At 42.5% G+C, this 22,269-nt stretch overlaps 1 protein-coding gene across 4 annotated transcripts in view; it reads right to left on the bottom strand.

Annotated features, from left to right (window-relative positions):
• NR3C2 (nuclear receptor subfamily 3 group C member 2) overlaps positions 1 to 22,269 on the bottom strand; it is a 488,739-nt gene that overhangs the window by 35,171 nt on the left and 431,299 nt on the right. The gene's annotated exons all lie outside the window — the stretch shown is intronic.

The raw sequence follows: 22,269 nt of genomic DNA on the forward strand, positions 1-22,269 counted from the left end.
TTAAATATATTATTTATGCATTTCCTACCCTGGGTTTTTGGCTTGGGAAACCCTGGAAGGAGCAAGTGGGGAGAGAGGAAGTCTCAGTCACATGTCCTGTCCATGCTCCATACCAGGAGACTATTATGCAGACACTACTACGGAGGGATTAAAGCTCATAGAGTAGAGAGGCTAACTCTGAGTTCCAGTGCTACACCACAGTTCCTGGTGGTGAGAAGTTCCATTCTAGGCAGGTCAGACAACAGTTGGAGAACCCCCCCATGATGGCTGATCCTGTCTTCAGTTCTCTCACAGAGACAGGAGCCAATGCAACTGTACTTGCTGCAAAATTAAGCTGGAGGTATCTCTATTAATAACTATATATACATGGGTATTTGTGCACAATTCTTCCAGGACTCCTATTGGGCCCCTTGCTAATAATACCTGTTTGTACACTGGATATATGTACTATTATTAATCTTTTCTTACATAAAGCTTGTCTCATTTCTATACTGTTGTGCATCTATATACTTATGGTTAATGTTATATGCTGGTTGAAGTAGTTCTGCTCCAAATTACTTTGTTTACATTACTGATACTTTTCCTAGGAAGGTAATCTCCTCTTCACAGAGGTGCTGTCCTGGGTGGAGGCCCTACCAACTTTATTATCAAACCCACTCTTCTTTATACCTAAAATAAAAATGCTGTAACAGCGTAAAAAGGTGTGAGCTGGAGTTTGGCTTCAATTTGTACATCTAACTCTTCCCTCCCCCCCAGACTGACAATGCTACTGTCCAAATGTGGTACTGTGCTCTTTATCCAGAGTGGAGGCACTGCAATACAGGAGGTGCGTTACCAGCCAGATCACCAGATAAAAATAGAGTGAAAAGGTCTAAAAAAAATAAAAATAAAGCAGCCACCACCAACTATTGATTTATAAGCTGAACTATATCACATTGTTGGTTTTGGGCTCAACACCACTTTAAGCATATACAGTGCCTTGTTCCCAAATGTCCGACGGACCTAGAAATAAGACTGACTTCAAATTTGTCTGCCAGACTCGGCTTTTAGCGGACAACACGCTCGTCTGTGTGCTAGTCTGACGGACTAAAACTGACACTAGGGCAGCTATTGGCTACTGGCTATGAACTTCCTTATTCTACGTCATCACGTTCAAATCCGTCAGACTTTTGAAGTGATCGTGTGTGGCCAAGTCCGTTCATTTGAAAGTCCGGCGGACCTTCACTGCAAAGTCCGTCGGATTGTCCGCCAAGTCTGATCGTGTACGCGTTTTCAAAGTTGTGGGCATGTTCTGTAAATTAAATGATGTAAATCCTCAAACAATTCATGTTAATGCCAGGTTGTGAGGCAATAAAACACGAAGAATGGCAAGGGGGGTGAATACTTTTGCAAAGCACTATGTGGAGTGCCACACTTCCAGTATAGCAAAGAATAACCACTTTTTTTTTTTTTGTAATTTTAAAGTTAAAGAATCAGAGTTAAATCATAGATGTTGTCGCATACAGTTATGCAAGCTGTAGTCCAAAATTGGAGAATTACAAATCCCAGCATGCCCATCCTTAGATAAGCACCATTGCCATAATGCCCTAATGGTCAGATCACCTTACAAGCTGGTGGGTCACAGGTTGTTGGCACCAGCCCTAAGGGTTAAAAATGATATTGGCCCTCATTTTTCCAAAGAGTTGACAATATGAGTTTCACTGGCAGGGTGACTGTACTGCAGACTATAAAACAAAGCTGTGTTTACTCTTGGTACACTGCTCTCATTTTTATTATGAAGAACTACAGTCATAAAATCTATATTGACCTGCTGAAAGTTCAGTGAATTAACTTGTCTGGTTTCTAAAGCAACAGAGGGCAAAAAAAAAAAAAGGCTTCCAACTGCAAGAGACAAACAGATATCACCGCAAACCACATGAAGACTCTTCATTTAAACAGAACTCTGGTAAAAGAATATCAGGAAGCAACTCGTCACATCAGCATTAAAGCATCACCATGTTTATTTCAGTCTCCCCGATATGTACAGAAAGTCTGAGTTTCTGTGCATGTTTACCTATCGTTTATAGAATCCATTCTGTATTGTATTACTGGAAATAAAGTGCAGATGCTCTCTCACATTATTGGATCTACAGACACATGGGGACCTGGGGGTAAGGTTTTATGTGGCCAAACAACAATGCCAGGCAGATGAAACAGGTGTTTGTTACAAATCCTATTTACAATTCCAGATGGAAACAAACAATTACACTCCACTAAGTACTTGTAATGAAACTTGCCATAACACACAACACTCAGTGCAAACATTATTTATCAGTTGGCACTGCGGCATAGTTCGATTTTTATGTGGCTCTTTTGTCCATAGGAACACTATTTGTGTACATAAAATCTATATTGTCACAATTACATCAGAAGTATACTAGTCTTTTTCAGCTTTATTGGGACATTGCACCCTTAACTGACACTTCTGTCACAGACAGAGGCTGGATAATCTATACACAGGACTTCCACATCTACTAGCAGAAATTTCCCCGAAGTACATGCAGTCTACACTCTTACTAAATCCCTGTGTAGTATGCCCTTCTGTCACAAGGTTTTACAGTAGCCACTGATACCACATATGTCAGTTGTAGAGTTGATCCAGCGTGCCAGTGCTTGAGTTACATCTTATAGCCCAGACGGTCATTTCCAAACTGATTACATTGACATAGGTGAGATATTACATGTACAGAAGATAAAGATACCCCCTAGAAGGATTCTGGACTCAAGGAATGTACAAAGGTAGAAATGTAATATATAAACGTTTGTTCGTTTTTAAAAACAATTTTTGATACTAAGTGCAAACAGGGAACAGGGATATGTTAAAAAAGAGTAATTTTAATGAAAGATGAAATAATATCTCACCTAGAAGATAAAGATACCCCTAGAAGGATTGGGACTTTATGGGCTCAAGGAATGTACAGAGGTAGAAATGTAATATATAAATGTTTATTAGTATCATTTTTTTTTTTATTAAATGCAATTAAAATTATACATACAACCTATGAAAATATGTAGTATTTTACCACAAGACAGAAACAAGCATTAAACTGTCAAATACAAGGTTATGCATAAACCAATTGCCAACACCATTCAAAGTCCTTCAAGCTCCTTCTTCAGGGTGTTTTCAATTATAGTACATATAGTCTATAAAACAAAACATCTATTAGAACGTATGTCACCATCCACATGTGTATGGCATTGTCCAAGGAAAAGGACGGCTGGAATACTTACAATGCTTCAGTGAAGATGGTAAAACTCCAGCAGCCAGCAGTAGAATGATGAAGACTAATCAAAAAAGGCAGAGGAATAGTTGAGGCAGAAACAAGTAAAATGGCCTCCCCAAACACCACAGTGATTAAAAAGACATGCACTGGGATCACCTGGCATGGACGGAGAGGGAAAAGTACATGCCCAATAAGTAAATGATATAATAAATCTAGAAAAATAGTAACAAAGCATAATGTATAGTAATGGGGTTACCTATTGGGTATATAGAGCCCACAGCCTGGAAAACTTGCCAGTAGTGTCTCAGCAAACCTTATGGAACATATGTCCCAAATGGTATTACTCCAAAGATTGTTTTAATGGGAAGTTGTAAACTATGTATAATGTGCAGTCAGGGTGATTACTAAATGCCAATATTCCCCAACTCAAGCTGGATAAAATAAAAATAGAAGGGAGAAGAGAAAGATAATACATATCTATCTTTTTTACTTTTTGTTAAGAAATCTGATCCAACTTCTTATAAACAAAAGCATACCTGATCAGATGAAGTGTACAGCTTGACGCACTCTGCTGAAATGAGACCCAGACTGTCTCACAAGCAGGCATGTATGGAAATCATTCCTATCAGGAACCTTTGTGACCAATGTGCCGTCGGCACCATTGTAGTGGATCCCCTGGGAAATGGGCAAGTGGGATCGTCCCGCACTGCCCAGAAAAGAAGGGGCTTTATGTGCGGAGTGCCAACGATGGCAGTAGGGAAGGAACAACCAACTGGTCACGGGTGGGAGGGGCCACCTCCTAACCCGGAAGGGCAAAGCATATAACAAAATCAATAGAATGACACCAGGAGAGCATTCTCCCCGTATCCGTTTCCATATTTGCATCTGATCGGCCTGCGCGTGCCGAAAAATAGGAACGATACAGAGACATGAAGACAAAAGAGATGTCTGCATAATGACACCACATCACCAAAAGCATCTAGATGGTCTCCAATGTTGATCAAAGTACGTGAACAAAGATCATGCAAATCCTGGGGGAGAGAGAGGGTTCAGCCTGCATTAGCCTGATCTTTGTTAACATACTTTCATCAACATTGGAGACCATCTGGATGCTTTCCGTGATATGGTGTCATTAGGTGGCCCCTCCCACCAGTGACTAGCTCGGTGTTTGTTTCTTTCTTGCTCCCCGCTGCCATCCTGGTTGGGCTGGCGCTTGCTTGTCGGTGAGTCCTGATGCATGACGTCACTCCGCACATTACGCGCCTTCTTCTCTCGGTAGTGCATGACAACGCCGTGCGCCCGTTTCCAGGGAAATCCAACACAATGGCTCAGATGGTGCATTGGACACCAAGGTTCCTGATAGGGAATCCCTGCCACACAGGAACGATTATATAGACAACCATGTCTGCTTGTGAGACAGTCCGGTCTCATTTCAGCAGAGTGCGGCAAGCTGTACACTTCATGTCCTCAGGTATGCTTTTGTTTATAAGAAGTTGGATTTCTTATCTGACGTTAAATTTACTCTCTTTGGTAGCCCTTCTCAAGCAGAAAACACAGGCTTGGGCCAAATTGCCCCTATCGCTAATAGGCAGAATAAGTCTGCTTAAAATGAAAATCCTTCCAGTAATCTTGTATTTTGTCTGGATACCAAAATCATTTTTCAAACAATTAGAGGGCATTACTGGCACATTTCTATGAGCGCCAAAACCACCTAGGATAGGAATCAAAGTACTTCAAGAACCAGGAGACTGGGGAGGGTTGGCATTGCCGGATTGGCTCAAATATTACCTTGCGAGTCAAATAGTATTTGCCTGTAGATGGCTAATCTCAGATGATGGGGATGCGGCCATGGCGTTGGAAGCTGCACATCTAGGATCCTATGAAAGTTTGCGTCTGGCTCTGTTTAGGGGTACCAAATCGGACCTACCCATAACACTAACAACGACGGCCACCATCAGGGCATGGGAAATGGCAGTTAAATTAGCATTCCCTAGCTATACGGGTCTGTTCCCATCCACCCCCCCTATGGATGAATCGAAGAATGCCCCACTTCTACAACTTACCTGACCCCATGGCTTGGGCGGTGAAAGGGGTCAAAACACTTAGGGACCTTACAAACTTGGGAGAACTGCAGACCTTTTCCCAACTACAGACAAGACATGACCTTCCCAACTCTAATTTTTTTTGTTTTTTCCAGCTCCGCCATGCATATCAAGCACAGTTTGGAGAGTTGAAGGTAGAATCTCTGCCGTCGACGCTTGAACCTCTGCTGTCAGTGGAGGACCTGCCTAAAACGCTTTCACTAACCTACAAGGAACTTTTCAAAAGTACACCAAGGGCAGTAGCCAAATGTAGGAGTAAATGGGAAACAGAAGTCCCGGATATTCAACGTGAAGACTGGGACGATCTTCAATTTAAATTCCTGCATAGGAGCTACTACACACCGGCTAGAATTCCCAAAATATATGACAAAGAAGCGGCAGAGTGTTGGAGATGCTCTTTTTCTCCAGTAGACGCTAACCATATTTTCTGGCAATGTCCTCATATCCAAAGTTTTTGGAGAGAGGTCACAACCTGTATCTCAGACGTGTTAACAATACCCATTCCTTTGACAGTGCGGGTGTGCTTGTTGGGTTTAGTGGAGGAGGTGGTTCCTCCAAGGGTTTTAGTACTGTAGATAAAATTGTTAGGCCCATCAATTGTTGTAATTTTTTTATACAAAACTGTACAATAAACAGAAATTTATAATAAAAAAAATGGATTTCTTAACATATGATATATTATCTTTCTCTTCTCCCTTGTATTTTTATTTTATCCAGCTTGATTTGGGGAATATCAGCATTCAGTAATCACCCTGAATGCACATTATACAAAGTTTACAACTTCCCATTAAGACAATCTTTGGAGTAATACCATTTGGGACATATGGCAAGTTTTCCAGGCTGTGGGCTTTATATCCCCAATAGGTAACCCATTACTATACATTATGCTTTGTTACTATTTTTCTAGATTTATCATATTATTTACTTATTGGGCATGTGCATTTTTCTCTCTGTCCTTGTCAGGTGATCCCAGTGCATGTCTTTTTAATCACCTTTCTGTTTGGGGAGGCCATTTTACTTGTTTCTGCCTCAACCATTCCTCTGCCTTTTTTTGACTGGTCTTCATCATTCCTCACTTGTTTTTATTCTACTGCTGGCTGTGTGTTACAATCTTCACTGAAGCATTTTTAAGTATTCCAGCCTTTCTTTTCCTTGGACAATGCCGTACACATGTGGATGGTGACATATGTTCTAATATATGTTTTGTTTTATAGACTATATGTATTAAGATTTCTGAAACCTTCCCTGAAGGAGCTTTAAGGACTTGTTGGCAATTGACTTATGCATAACCTTGTATTTGACAGCTTAATGCTTTTTTCTGTCTTGTGGTAAAATACTACATATTTTCATTGGTTGTATGTACAATTTTATTTGCATTTCATTTTTAAAAACTATTTTTGATACTAAAAAACATTTATATATTACATTTCTACCTTTGTACATTCCTTGAGAGCCCATAAAGTCCCAATCCTTCCAGGGGGTATCTTTATGTTCTAGGTGAGATATTATTTCAGCTTTCATTAAAATTACTTTTTTTTTTAACATATCCCTGTTCCCTGTTTGCTCTTTTCTCATTTGTACCAGGTGGAACCCCCTGATCACAAAAGGCAATTTGGAATTATTGACTGAAAGGAATTACATGGTTGTGCATGTCATATCATGTTATCATTTTAAAATATGAGATAGTGCCTGTGAAAATTTTTACATAGCATTTGAGGTCAGAAGATGGTGAGTCTGGCACTCTAGTGCTTCAGAAATCTGGTTTACCACTGCACTGTAAATACAGACCTGTATGGCTGCATATATCAACTTACACCCAGTGCTGAATAACTCAGACTATTGACAAATTCCCTTCACTTCTCTTAGCAAAGATTGCAATCATATTGAAGTATAACTACACTGTAACTGAGCACTATTTTTTATTAATTTTCAATATTCAAAGCAAAATCATCCATCCATCTATGTATTATGCTTTATTTTGCTAGAAAAACACCCCCTAGCATTTCTGGCCATGGCCATCTTGAGTCAGGGCAGATGACTCATGTAGCACTTCCTGGAATCAATCTGCCCTTAGCTCAGACAGGCAGAAAGGAGGGTGTGATTAGCTGAGAAAACTCCACCCCTGCTGAAGATTCCTGGGATGTATGACAATTTTCCTAGGACTGGACACCAAGAGGTAACTGAAAACATGTAAAAAAAAGAAGTTTAAAACAAGTACAAATGACCCCTGACGGACGGTTCCACACCCCCGCGGCCGCTGCCATTTTGAGGCCCAAGGAGCCAGCCCCATCCTCCTTACCCAGGTGCACTAATCTACAGGAAACTGCCATCCCATACTCCACCCCCTGTGTCAGCATCCTTGGAGGGGGTAGGCTGGGTGTGGGGCAACTGGGGACCAACAACCAACCCCACCTGGCCCCAGAGAGAACTCAGTATTGCAACAGCCTGCCAGCCCTGCAGGAAATTTTCCTCTCTACCCATCTCAGGCTCTTAAAGGGACATACCCATCTCAGGCTCTTAAAGGGACATACCCATCCAACTTCACCAGATCACAGACTCATGCCCTCAAAGAGCAAATCAGCGACAAAAAAGGTGCCCGCCCAGTGCCCCAGTGCTATCCTGGATCAACTCAGATTGTTGTTAACAGACATGGACCAGGCAGCGAACCCGACGGCCATTCCACCTCCGCAGACGCCGCCACAGACGAGTGACACTGCTGTTATCCTCTCAGCCATAGAACAGTGTAGAACCTCCCTATTGGTCCGCATCGACCACCTGGCTGAGGAATGTAACCTCATCAGGGCAGATCTGGATAAAATCAGGGGCAGACTTTCCGAGACTGAGTGGCGGATCTCTACCATGGAGGATCTCGCTGCCCGCCATGATGACGCCCTCCATTCCATGCAGCGCACCGTCCAATCCCTCGTGCCTATCTGATGACGCAGAAAATCCTCTCCGGAGGAATAATGTCAGGGTCCTGGGTCTCCCCAAGGGAGCAGAGCGGGACCCCTCTGATGAGTTTGCAGAGGCCTTCTTTAACTGGTTCCCGACCAGCGCATGCCGATGTACGTCAGCAGAATGGAACGGGCAGGCAAATGGGCGTACCTGTATGCCCCTTTAAATTTGCCGCCCTGCCATCACGAGCGCGCCGCTGGCGGTGTGCTCGCGTGCTGGTCGGGACCCCGTAAGTCCAGTCGCGGGTCCCGCGGACTCGATCGCCGCGGGCATACCCGCGATCGTCTCACGGGGTGGCTGAATGAGGAAATGCCGTTGTAAACAGCATCTCCCCGTTCTGCCTAGCAACTAGTGAGGCTGATCTCTGCTCCATGTGATTGGAGCAGAGATCAGTGTTCACTAAATTAAAGCCCAGCCCCCAACAGTTAGTAACACATCCCTAGGAACACTTAACCCCTACACTGCCACCCACTGGTTAACCCCTTCACTGCCAGTGTCATTTACACAGGAATCACTGCATTCATATAGCAGTGATTACTGTATAAATGACAATGGTCCTAAAAATGTGTCAAAAATGTCCGATGTGTCCGCCATAATGTCGCAGTCACAATAAAAATCGCTGATCGCCGACATTACTAGTAAAAAAACATATTAATAAAAATGCCATAAAACTATCTCCTATTTTGTAAACGCTATAACTTTTGCGCAAACCAATCAATAATCGCTTATTGTGATTTTTTTACCAAAAATATGTAGAACAATATGTATCGGCCTAAACTGAGTGAAAAAAAAAGTTTTTTTATATATTTTTGGGGGATATTTATTATAACAAAAAGTAAAAAATATTTTTTCCAAAATTGTTGCTCTATTTTTTTTATAGCGCAAAAAATAAAAACCGCAGGGGTGATCAAATACCACCAAAAGAAAGCTCTATTTGTGGGAAAAAAAGGATGTCAAGTTTGTTTGGGAGCCACGTCGCATGACTGCGCAATTGTCAGTTAAAGCGACGCAGTGCTGAATCGCAAAAAGTGGTCTGGTCTTTCACCAGCAAAATGGTCCGGGGCTGAAGTGGTTAAGACACTTCTCAACCTGACCCAGGTCCCCCTGACCCATGTGGTGGAAAGGGCCCACAGAGTCCCGACCAGCTGGAGCACCCCTGGGGGCCCACCAAGGCCCTTTCTTGTGAGGTTTCTGAACTTCAGAGACCATGATCGCATTCTAAGTGAGGCACGCAAGCTTCCCACCCTTCCCGTTGAGCACACTGTGGTACATCTTTATTCTGACTTCTCCGCGGACCTACATAGACATCGCAAAACCTTCACTGATGTCAGAAGACGGCTAAGGGAAATCAAGTACTCCATGCTTTACCCAAGTCACCTGCGAGTTCAACATGGCAGTTCGGTGACATTTTTTGAATCCCCTGAAGAGGCAGTTAACTGGATACTATCCTTGCAGCCCCTTCCAAGGCAGGGAGACTAGGGCAGCTCACCCCCCTACTTGTGACGATGCTCTACCCTGTACTTCTTTGTTCCTAATTAATAGGAGCTGCAGCAAGACTTTTCAACACCTTCTCAATGTCACTGTGCCCGCACATGGCAGAAATGATGGGAGTCACCCTCCCCCCCCCCCCCCCCACCGTTTGCTGTTAGAAGCTATATACCATCAGGGTTATTCCCTGGAACTCTGAGCCTCTCATAGGCAATTTCTGTTGGTACCAAAGTTTAGGGATTTCAACTACAGGCTTGGTTATGTTGGGGTATTGGCTAAATAGTAGGGAGTTTTTTTTTACCAAGGTTATAACTACTCGATTGTCTGAATACACTGTCATGCTTATCACCACTCCATTTTCATTTCTATGCCACTGCTGAGAAACTTTTAAAGGTCAATTATTGAAACATATGCCGAAAGTCTTCACCAACTATCTGAAATTATTACATGATGGCTATGTCTGAAGTTAAACTGGTTTCCTGGAAAATATGAGGCCTGAATGATAAATTTAAATGTTCCTTACTGTTCAAATTCCTAGCTTCCCACAAGCCCCACATCCTCTTTCTACAGGAGACTCATCTCATGGGAAGTAGGATATTGGCTCTGCATAGATCTTGGGTAAGACAGGCCTTCCATGCCACATACTCGACCTATGCAAGAGAAGTCGCAATCTTAATTAATAAAGCCTTACCATGTAAAGTTGAGAGAGTGGTCTCTGACCCTGCTGGCAGATACATAATTCTGTTACTTGAACTTCATTCAGTCCTCTGGGCATTTGTAAATATCTACCTACCCCCTCCTGTAGACCCCACTCTACTTTTCTCCATTAGCGAGAAACTAGCTTCCCTTCCCTCCACACATATCATTTTTGCTGGGGACTTTAATTCAATTGTTGACCCCTCCTCTAATCCTCAGTGCACTGATCTCACTCAATGGGCGAACACCTTTGCTCTAACTGAGATATGGAGATGGCTCCAGAGTCTTTTCACACCTGTCCACAACCCAAAAATCTGGCTCCAGAATTGATTTTGCATTTGGCAGCACTCCGGTGCTTTCTAAAGTGTCTGAGGTCTCGTATCTCCCAGCGGGACTCTCGGATCACTCTCCGCTTGAAATAGGCTTCCAGCTGGGTAGACGGAAAGATCGGGGCACCTGGAGGCTAGCTCCCAGATGGATTAACAATGACAGTGTGTCTGAGCTCATATCTCCACAACTCGAAGATTACTGGTCTCACAATACGGACACGGGTCCTCCTGGGGTGGTGTGGGATGCCTTCAAGGCTACGATCCGAGGCTCTTATATTTCAGCCATCAAAGCTACTAGAGCCGATCGCGCCTCTGAAACTTCAAGACTAGAAGGACTGGGGGCTGACGTTTCTGCCTTCTTTGCTGAGCAACCCACACCATCCAATTATCTCCAACTGGCCCAAGACAGGAGAAATATAGCTCTACACTACACTTCTCTAACCCAAACTGATGTCCGATTGTTGTCTGGTAAAATATTTGAATCAGGGGATAAAAACGGATGTCTGCTAGCCAATCTGGTGGCTGACCCGCAATTTCAAACTATAGTCCCCGAATTATTATCAGAGACCGGGACTAGTATTACTGATCCCGACGCAATCCTCCAAAAATGTTATGTCTTTTTTAGCAACCTATATCATCAACCCCACTGCCCTGCTCCTGAGGTTCTCGAATCTGAACTGCAACAATTACATCTCCCCAGCCTCTCATCAATAGAGATCAAGGCCCTGGATGCCCCAATAACAACCCAGGAGATAGAGTTGGCCATCGCCTCGCTACCTCCCTCCAAAACCCCTGACCCCGGGTGACTGTTATAAAAGATGCACCAAGATTATAGCTCCCAAGCTCCAGCTACTCTTCTCCCACTGCTTGGTGGTCAACTCCTTACCACACACTATGTAGGAAGCCCACATTATTCTCATCCTTAAACCGGGCAAGGACCCGAATCACTGTGCCTCCTACAGGCCTATTTTTCTATCGAACTATGATCTAAAAATTCTGGCCAAGGTACTCGCCACTAGGCTGGTCAGAGTTCTACCAGATTTGGTCGACACTTGCAAGCCAGCGGGATTGGTTGGCTAGTCAACAAGTCTATAAAATAGCTCTTCTGAAAAAAGCAGAGAATAGACGGATATTTCAGCGCCAGCATTACTTTGGCGAAGGAGAGAGGGTAGGTAGAACCCTCTCCCTCCTGGCTCAAACTAATGGCGCGTCAACAGTAGCCCAGGCAATTAAGTCCCCTACAGGCGATCTTGTCACCAGCCCCCCCGCGATTATGAGGGTACTCCATGATTACTATAAAAATTTATACAAATCCGCCATCCAGGGACAAGGTAACTTAGCTACCGATTTTTTACTTCGGACAGTAATACCAACTTTATCAATGGACGACAAACTATCCCTCGAGCTACCACTTACGCTGGAAGAATTAAAAAATGCGGTAGCTGCAATGCCCAACGATAAATCTCCAGGGCCAGATGGCCTCCCTGTAGAAATTTACAAACGTTACGGGGATGTGCTACTTCCGGAACTCCTGGGGACATTGAATTACGCATTGGAGACGGGGGAACTCCCCGCCTCGATGCGGGAGGCCAATATTATCTTAATCTTGAAGGAGGGGAAGGACTGCCAGGAAGTTCCATCATACCGCCCGATATCCCTGCTATGCTCGGATATTAAAATACTAGCCAAAGCACTAGCAATTCGGCTAAATACATATATCCATAAACTCATACACCCAGACCAGTCGGGCTTTATCCCGGGCAGGGCAACCAGTGCTAATATTAGAAGAGTCTTCCTTAACGTTCAAATACCCAGAGATAATGAGGGGGCGGGGGCTATTTTAGCACTGGACGCTACTAGGGCCTTTGACAGTTTGGAATGGGGCTATCTGTGGAGGGTCCTGGAGAGGTTCGGATTCGGCCCCTTATTTATCCAGTGGATAAAATTAATGTACAATAAACCCAGGGCCAAAATTAAGATGGGTACTGAAGTCTCTGAATTATTCCAACTGGAGAGAGGTACAAGGCAGGGGTGCCCGTTGTCCCCCCTCCTTTTTGTGCTGGCCATGGAGCCTTTGGCGGCTCTGGTAAGATCTTCCCCGGATATACAGGGATTTCGGCGGGGTAGTGATGAGGAAAAAATTGCCCTATTCGCGGACGATGTCCTATTTTTTATCGGCGACGTGGACTCTACCCTGAATAGAGTGATCCACCTGATGGGCGAGTTTGGTCAACAATCAGGCTTAGAGATCAACTGGGGCAAATCAGCCCTTCTACCACTGTCCAGGCATGGGGAACAGGGGGTGCCCTCAACGATAGTAGGCCTGGAGACGGTGACCAAGCTGAAGTATCTGGGCATCTGGATATCTGGGGATGTAAGCCAATATGCCAACGAGAACTTAGCACCACTACTGCTGAAAATGAAGATGAAACTTAATAGGTGGTGCGGCCTCCCTCTCTCGGTGGCGGGACGCTGCAGCCTAGTAAAAATGCTTTGGCAACCCCAAATACTTTACATTTTACATAATTCTCCAATTTGGATTAACCAGAAATGGTTCCAAACCATGGACTCGCTCATCCGGGAATTAATCTGGAAAAAGGGGCATGCTCGGATAGGGTTGCATACGCTGCAGCTCCCCGTCGCGGAGGGAGGGCTGGCCATTCCCCACCTGGGCGCATACTTCCTGGCCGCCCAACTTCAGCATTTAGCAGGGGCAGGGTGTCAAGAGGGGGGGCCTACTAACCATAAGTTGATGATGTTGGGAGCACCTCATAAATTGGTACCCGAAGCCCTGGAGGCTAACTCCTTTTTTTATAGATGCCCTACTAATATTCTAATGAGGAAGGTATGGCAGCAAGCAAAGCAAAAGCTAGGCTATGCGGGTGTAACTACTTATACCCCTCTATGGCGCAATTGCCATCTGCCCGAACTAAATAAGGTAGATAGAGCTCCGGAATGGGATAGCCAGGGGATTAACAGATTAGTGCATCTCTACGAGGGGAATGTAATCAAACCTTTTGAAACGATCAGACAGGAATTTAATGTCCCTAATAGGTCGTTCTATAAATATTTGCAGTTGAGACATGCAATTCAAGCCCAATACGGGTCATTTGATATCGAACGCACTGAAATCCCCCAGCTCCAGGCCCTCATAGATCATAGGCATGTAAAAGGCCAGATTTCGAGGCTATATACAAAGCTTAGAGGCAGCTTTTTGAAAGGGGAAGGCCCAGCCAAGAGTAGGCAGGGTTGGATAGGGGACGTTGGCCCGATATCTCGGGAACAATGGGCTAAAACGCTGGAACAGGGGCATTTGGCCTCTATATCTCCATCTCAGCAAGTGTCCCATTTGTTCCTTATATACCGGGCATACTACACCCCCCAGAAGCTATGGAAAATGGGCAGGAAACCTAGGGATGAATGCCCTAGATGTGGGGCACCGGGTGATCTCTTCCACATGGTATGGAAATGCCCAAAACTGTATAGCTATTGGCTAGAAATAGTTCTTAAAATAAACAGAGCTTTCAAGACCACTCTGAAACCCGAGGCCAGGGCCTGTCTACTGGGGATATTTGAAGAGACAAATATTCCGTCGCCGATTAAGCCATCTGTCTTAAAGTGCCTATATCAAGCCAGGCGACTGATAGCAATTAATTGGCAAGCTAAAAATCCCCCGGATACTGGACATTGGGTTAATGCAATTAACTCTTTAATATGGTGCGAGAGAGCAATGCTTATAAAGCTAAATAATTTAAGAAAATTTGAGATATTATGGTATCCTTGGCTGAGCGACATGGGGTTCCCTTTGGAGTGAGGCCAACACAAGAATGGTTTAGTACCCGCTGGCTGGGGGGTAGGGAGGAGCATCTTCCCTCCCCCCCTTAGGTGGACTCTCTTTAGGGTGTTTTTTTCTACCCCTTTTCTTAAACGGTTATAGCTATCTGGTTATGACTGGGGCGGTTGCTGCCGGCGCTGCGTGCTCGAGGTGGGGTTAGGGTTGGGAGGGAGGTTCGGGGGGAATAGGGGGGGGGGGAAGTGTATTGAGGGGAGGTACTAATGAGTAGCTGTGGTACGGCAGTCTTAGCGTAGCAATTTGCTTGATATGTAACCTGTCTCTTTTTTCCCTTTCTATACGGTACAATACCGCTATCCATGTGCGGAAAACTCTTAATAAAAAGCATTTCAATTAAAGAAGGGTAGGAGGAGGGTAAGAGAAGGAGAGTAAGAAAGGAAAGAAGGGAAAAGAAAGGATAAGGAAGGGGAACGAGGAAAAAAAAAAGGAAAGAAAAGAGAGAAAAAGAAGGGAAAAAGAGGAAAAAGGAGGTATATGTTGGTATAGAGCAGGGGAGGAGGGGTTTCGTCTCCCGCCCCATAACACAACTTTTAGTTGGGGCGTTGAGGTGTGGGGTCGATGCCACCACCCCTCGCCTATTACTAGCAATATACTTACCATTTAAGCTCAAACGCGATTGAAGCTATGTCTACGTTTTACTCAACTGCATTATATCCTATACCCCAGAATATATTAGGCTACGCTACCCTGCCCTTTTAATTTGTCTCTTTGGATATGTGGAAACCTCAATAAAAATCATTGCAATTGAAAGAAAAAAGACGAGCTACAATGATGTGATGTGAAGACGAGGAAAACTAAAATGAACGCTAAGCTGATTGGCGCCTCGCAGATGAACTCGCTGAAGTAGCCCAGAAAAAAAAAAAAAAAAAAGATTTGGTCGACACTGATCAAACCGGGTTCATGCCAGGAAAATCTACTGACATAAACCTAAAAAGGGTTCTCACTCATCTGCAGCTCATAAACTCTCATTCACAAACCCGGGTAATGGTAGCACTAGATATTGAAAAAGCCTTCGATATGGTAATATATGAAATCAGTACTGCAGTCCTTTGGTTTTGGTCCCTCTTTTTGCAAGTGGATAGATATATTGTATAAATCACCAACAGCACAGATCAAACTAGGGGGCCTGCTGTCTGACCCCTTCCCAGTGGAAAGAGGAACTAGGCAGGGGTGTCCTCTCTCCCCATTTTTGTTTGCCCTGGTCATGGAACCCCTAGCCACAGCCCTCAGAAACTCACATTCTGTGAGGGGCATTAAAGTAGGTACCACACTGAAAAACTCGCTCTATATGCGGATGACCTCATGCTGTTTCTCAATGACCCGGGATCCTCCCTCTGTGCAGGCCTGAATATCATATCTGAATTCTCCGAACTAACTGGGCTCAGAGTTAATTGGGAAAAATCCCAAGCACTACCTATTGACTCTCAGGCAAAACTTCATGCAGACCCCTCTGTCTCACTAACCTGTACAAGTGATATAGTCTCCTATCTATTTACTAATGTTAGCAGCGTAGGGATTAAACATAGTCAATGTTGATAGAGAGAGTGAAGTTTCCACTTAAGCTTTCAGTATGCATGAACAATCAGCAACTGCAGAAGTAGTGCTGGCCATTGCGATCAGGAATCTCAGTATGTTCTGCAGACTGTAAAACATCAAAACAGTACTGTGTTGAATGCTATTTTAAGATTAGGTATTCTATTGCCAAATACGCCAATAGGCATACCCAGAAGACAAACCGACCCAATGGCATCTGGAGAAAATGAAATGGACCAGATTGCAGGCAAAAAAATAGTGTGTCTATAAACAAACAAAACATGCAGAAATGTGCATGTATGCATAGCGAGAAAGAGATGTACTTAATATTTTTATTTTTTTTTTTGCCTTGACATTGAATTTAAGCCATAAAAATACCTTTTGCCTTGCAATAAACTGCTGCTAAACAGAACTGAGATATAGGAAATAAAGTAGCTCTCAGAGCAATACTGTACCCTCTTTAACACTGTCCCCCGCAGTAATTCCTTTTTATCACTAGATGTCCTCAGTCTTCAGGGTTGAAAGATAGGGGAGCTAGGAACTGAGCTTCAATGTTAAGTGTAAATCTATAAAAGCATTATTTTTGAATGGGCCACTCCATCCAAAAGTATTATTTCAGTAAAGGGGATCCTATACTTTTGGATTCTTTTCATATTTTTGTTACACAGAATGCATGACAATGAGCTAAAAAAGGCAGAAGTTGATAGGAACATATAAAACTCTAAGGTGAACATGAAAACAATATGGGAATATGGCAAGGAGAACTCAGTGTTGGAGCTTCCAAGACATAGAAATCCCAGCCCATGAAGAATCATCTATATTATACCACTTCTGGGAGGACTGTACGTTAAATGGCTGGATTAGATGTGGAGCAACAGGACTTACTGAGTGGCTAGATATGGTCTAAGCAGTAATTGGTTCTGCTTAAAGTGGTTGTAAAGTCTCAAGTTTTTTTCACCTTAATGCATTCTATGCTGCAGCTGCCCCCCTGTGCTGCAGCTGCCCCCCAGACCCCCCTTTTTCTTACCTGAGCCCGATCTGATCCAGCCATGTGCACAAGCCCAGTGGCTCCAACTGCTGTCTCTCTCCTCTTTGGACAGATTGATAGCAGCGGGAGCCATTGACTTCTGCCACTGTCAATAAAATCCCGTGACACTGGAGTGGGTGGCAGGGCTGAGTTTTACTGTCTATGTCAATAGACTCAGCAGCAGGACTCAGGAGCAAGCCCACACGGGTGCCCCCATGGAAAGCGGCTTTCTGTGGGGGCACCTGATGAAGGGGAGGGGCCAGGAGCACCATCGGGGCACCCCAGGTAAAGAGGATGGGTTGCTCTGTGCAAAACCCTTGCACAGAGCAGGGAAGTACACGCATGATTGCTATTTTTTACAAACACTTTAACACTGAGCAAAGGGGATGGGTTCTAAATCTTGATCTGCTGTCTGTGCTTGTTTAACCTCCCTGGCGGTATGATTATTTCAGATTTTAGGTGCTGAAAGCGTTACAATTATTTTGCATGAAAATTTGGCGTTTTATATTGTAGTCCTGTAATTCTTAGGAATAACTCACTTAAATCTGTCCAAACCAGAGTCTAGCAGACATCCCGGGTATGATAAAGTTTGAAAAATGAAATCATAAATTATAATATAATAAATAACTATAAATAATTATACCAAATAATAATATAACAATAATAAAAATGATTTAATAATGTAATCAAATCAAAAACACTGAAATTTGCTCAGTTGCAGAATTGTCACTGTTATTACTTTTCAATATTTGATGACGGATCTCCCCACAAATCGCTATCGCTCAATTCTGGGAGTGATTCCAATTTATAATCACTGTTTTCTAGCTGGTCTAAAACAATTTTTGATGTAAAGGTACAGTTTTGGTTGCTATGGACAATCTCCAGTTTCCAGGCATAAAGAACAGTTTTTATAAGATAAAACTGCATGCAGGGCACTGGGCAGACCACTAGGGACAAATGGGATGTGAAATGATTACATACAGCAATGAGATCGGCTCCATGATAGATCGAGGGGAGGACGAGCCGCTCATACAGCGGGGGGACATCGCTGGATCCAGGGGAGAAGGTAAGTACACCTCTCCCTGCATTCAGCGATACGGTCCCGAGTCTGGCTCGGGGTTAATTTAAAATTAAAATTACTGCTTAAAGTTAGCCATGTACATCTGCAATCTCTGTAAAAACTCCCATAGATTTGCATACAATTATGTAGTGCAAAACCTGCCTAATCACATATGTGAGATGTGAAAAACACAAATATTTTTCCATATTTGCCTGATTGCTTGGGTGAAAATTCTGGCAAAAATTACACAGTGAACCATTATTATGATAATTTTCCTAAATGTAGGTAAGCACATCATAATAGACTATAATTATATTAAACGTAGTAAATTGCTTCCCCTAAGGAAAAACACTGTAACCTTTCTAAAAAAATCAATGTAGCAAAGAAGACCTGTCAATGTGTGATATCCGAATGCACAGAATTGATGCACAAACTAATTTAAAAGTCAATAACTTAGTCAATGAGATATTAGACCTAAACAGGTAAGCACACTCGAAGCTGATAAAAAAAGTCATTTAGCTGCCATGCAGCTTGTACGAATGTATCCTGCTTACCGTTACTATAGAAATCAGAATACCAAGAAGAATTACAGGCTTTATAAGCAAAAGGTCAGCAAGAGGTGGCTGTAGTCTTACGGAACATTATGCAATGCTAATCCTGAATTTCTCAAGCTGCAAACAAATTAGCATCTGAAAACATAGACAAGTAAATGCTGAATATCGCATTTACTGTGCCTGAATATCACCTTGCACAGCTAACATAGCTGGTTCATCTTGCTTTGCACTTTGTTTATGTTTGCTGCCTATTTATGCTGCCATGTAGTTTCTGACTGACACTTTTGTATCTCAATCTTTTCCTTTGTAGAAAGGTCAGTTGTAAAATTATGCTGTCTGTTCACCTGCCCAAGTAGGCTTTAGAAGCAAATAACAAATGGAATTATGTTATTTACATCTACCGGTAATATACATTATATTGCTATACACGTATAAACTTTCAGGTACTTTTAGCCACTTTTGATAAACTGTTATTTCAACAATCAAAAGTTCTTGTTTAAAACCAAGCATCTGATCATCTAACTGGAGTCAACTGAATGAATTAGGCTATAAATTGTCAGCAACAACAGAGGTTATTAAACAAAAAATCTAAACCAGAAAAAAAAAATGATGGAATACTTCCTTCAGGTTTGATTAAGGCAATTTTGACCCCATCTCCTTGTGGTCATCTAAAATCACTTCTGTCTGTGTTCGATCGCTTTCAGATTAAGACTAGGCACAGGTAGGAAGATTATGTAAATGAGAGTTAGCTGCCATTCCTTACCTAAATAGCTACACACTGGAACCTGTAATGGTTTTCCTCAGTTCATGGCAACTTTCACACACACATTGGTAGTACATCCACCTCTTTTGTGGAGAAAAGGACATCAGTTTTCAACAGAGATTTACAAGTTCTCAGGCCAAGTGATATTAGGGGTTATTTACTAAAGGGAAATCTACTTTGCACTGCAAGTGCATTTGGAAGTAAAGTTGCTGTAGATCTGAGGGGGATATGCAAGGAAAATAAAAAACAGCATTTTTGCTAGTACATGGTTGGATGATAAAATCAGCAGCGCTTCCCCTCATTTCAGATCTACCCCTCATATCTACAGCGACTGCACTTCCAAGTGCACTTGTGTTGCAAAGTGGATTTGCCTTTTGTAAATAACCCCTATGTTCTCAAAGTTGGAAAGCCTTAGCTAATTAGCTGTCATTCTCAATGCAAATGATTAGGCAGCTGGCTCAGCAAGCATTATAGTGGTCCATGTGATAAAATTATTGACCAAATGAAGTGAAATACTGATACACTGAAAATGTGGTCATATAGGTCAGCCAATATTTGGGTTCATCATACAGTATGTGACCAACATCATATTAAAATATGACTTAAAAAACTTGCACGCCATGCTAAGCAATAACTGCCACTGTGCATGCATATTGAGCTGTTATTCAAAATTCAAGAAACATAAATGCTTTGAGAGGAGAGAACTTTCAGACATGCCATCCCCTTTATAATGTGAATGTTGTGCCATCATCTATTCACTGGGTTTGATTTACTTAAGGCAAATAGTTTGTTCACAAGAAATTCCCCTTAGCTTAGTGAACATGGCAAAAATTCAGTTTGAAATGAATTCCAAAACACATGCAAGGAAAATGAAAAAAAAAAAAAAAAAACAATAAAAAAGGTATTTTTACTTGTAAATGATTGAATGGTGGAAGTCACCAGAGCTTTACCTAATTCACTAAGCTAAGATAAAATTCCCTTGCAAAGTAAACCGCCTATTTTCCTTTAGTAAATCATCCCTGCTGCATATAGCAGAAATGTTTAAAAAATAAAAGAATAATCAAGAGGCAGAATGGAGAAATTGTAATGGGTAATTGATAAAGCAACAGTGTAAGTAACGTATTAAATTTTATGTCACACCTTAAAGAACACCTTTATAAAAAAAGTATTTATGTAATATATTCATAAGATGCAGTGCTTCAACTGTGTGGGTAGAAATATACATGACACTTTAAATCATTAATAGTCAACTGGCAATACATGGAATGTAATTAAAGCAGGCCTCTTAAAATGTACAGCGTTAACAGTCTACATTTCCTAACACTATTAACCGCTTCCCGACCGCCTCACGCAGATATACTGTAGCAGAAGGGCAAGTACAGGCAAATTAACATACCTGTACATGGCCATTTAAGAGGCAGCTTGCACGCGCGCCCACCGGGAGGTCAGTGACCACGGGTCCCACGGACTCGATGTCCGCGGGGATACCTGCGATCGTCTCACAGTGAGGAAGAATCGGGAGATGCCAATGTAAACAAGCATCTCCCCGTTCTGCCTAGTGACACTGTCACTGATCACCGCTCCCTGTAATCAGGAGCGCTGATCAGTGTAGTGTCACACACAGCCCCTCCCCCCACAGTTCAAATAACTCCCTAGGACACACTTTACCCCTACAGCGCCACCTAGTGGTTAACCCCTTCACTGACAGTCATATTTAGACAGTAATCAATGCATTTTTAATTGCACTGATCGCTCTATATATGTGAATGGTCCCAAAATGGCACCAAAAGTGTCCCATGTGTCCGCCATAATGTAGCAGTCGCGAAAAAAATGCCATAAAACTATCCCCTATTTTGTATACGCTATAACTTTTGCACAAACCAATCAATAAACGCTTATTGCGATTTTTGTTTTTACCAAAAATATGTAGAAGAATATGTATCGGCCTAAACTGAGGAAAAATATTTTTTTATATATTTTTGGGGGATATTATATATATATATATATATATATATATATATATATATATATATATATATATATATAGTAAAAAATAATGCGTTTTTTTTTTAAAAATTCCCCCAATTTTTTTGTTTATAGCGCAAAAAATAAAAACTGCAGAGGTGATCAAATACCACCAAAAGAAAACTCTATTTGTGGGAAAAAAAGGATGTAAATTTTGTTTGGGAACCATATCGCATGACAGCGCAATTGTAAGTTAAAGTGACGCAGTGCCGAATCGCAAAAAGTGCTCTGGTCTTTGGCCAGCCAAATGGTCTGGGGCTTAAGTGGTTAAGTAGGTAGAATGTGTAAAATCATTACCCATGTTATGTTCTGGCATGAAGAACCCATTCCTAACCAATGTATGCTTCTATGGAATATGAGAATTTCAAACCAATAATACCTCCCAATGCTGACATAGATCCTGATAGGCTGGTCCTGCGATGTGTAATGTCATCATGGCACTACTCTCCCTTTTACCCGATAACAGGTCTCTTGGTCTTTGAAGACTTGCAAGACAATTAGGGCAACAAGGGAAACGAGGAAACAGTCTTACAGTGTGTAGATATTTAACTATACTGGTTCTAGAACACCAATGCAGACGAAGGGTGGACCAGAAGGTCTCACTAACTAATCTAAAAGTAT

The sequence above is a fragment of the Lithobates pipiens genome, unplaced genomic scaffold, assembly GCF_037356315.1.
Source record: "Lithobates pipiens isolate NorthernLeopardFrog02 unplaced genomic scaffold, aLitPip1_a1.2 Scaffold_13, whole genome shotgun sequence".
Lineage (NCBI taxonomy): Eukaryota > Metazoa > Chordata > Amphibia > Anura > Ranidae > Lithobates > Lithobates pipiens.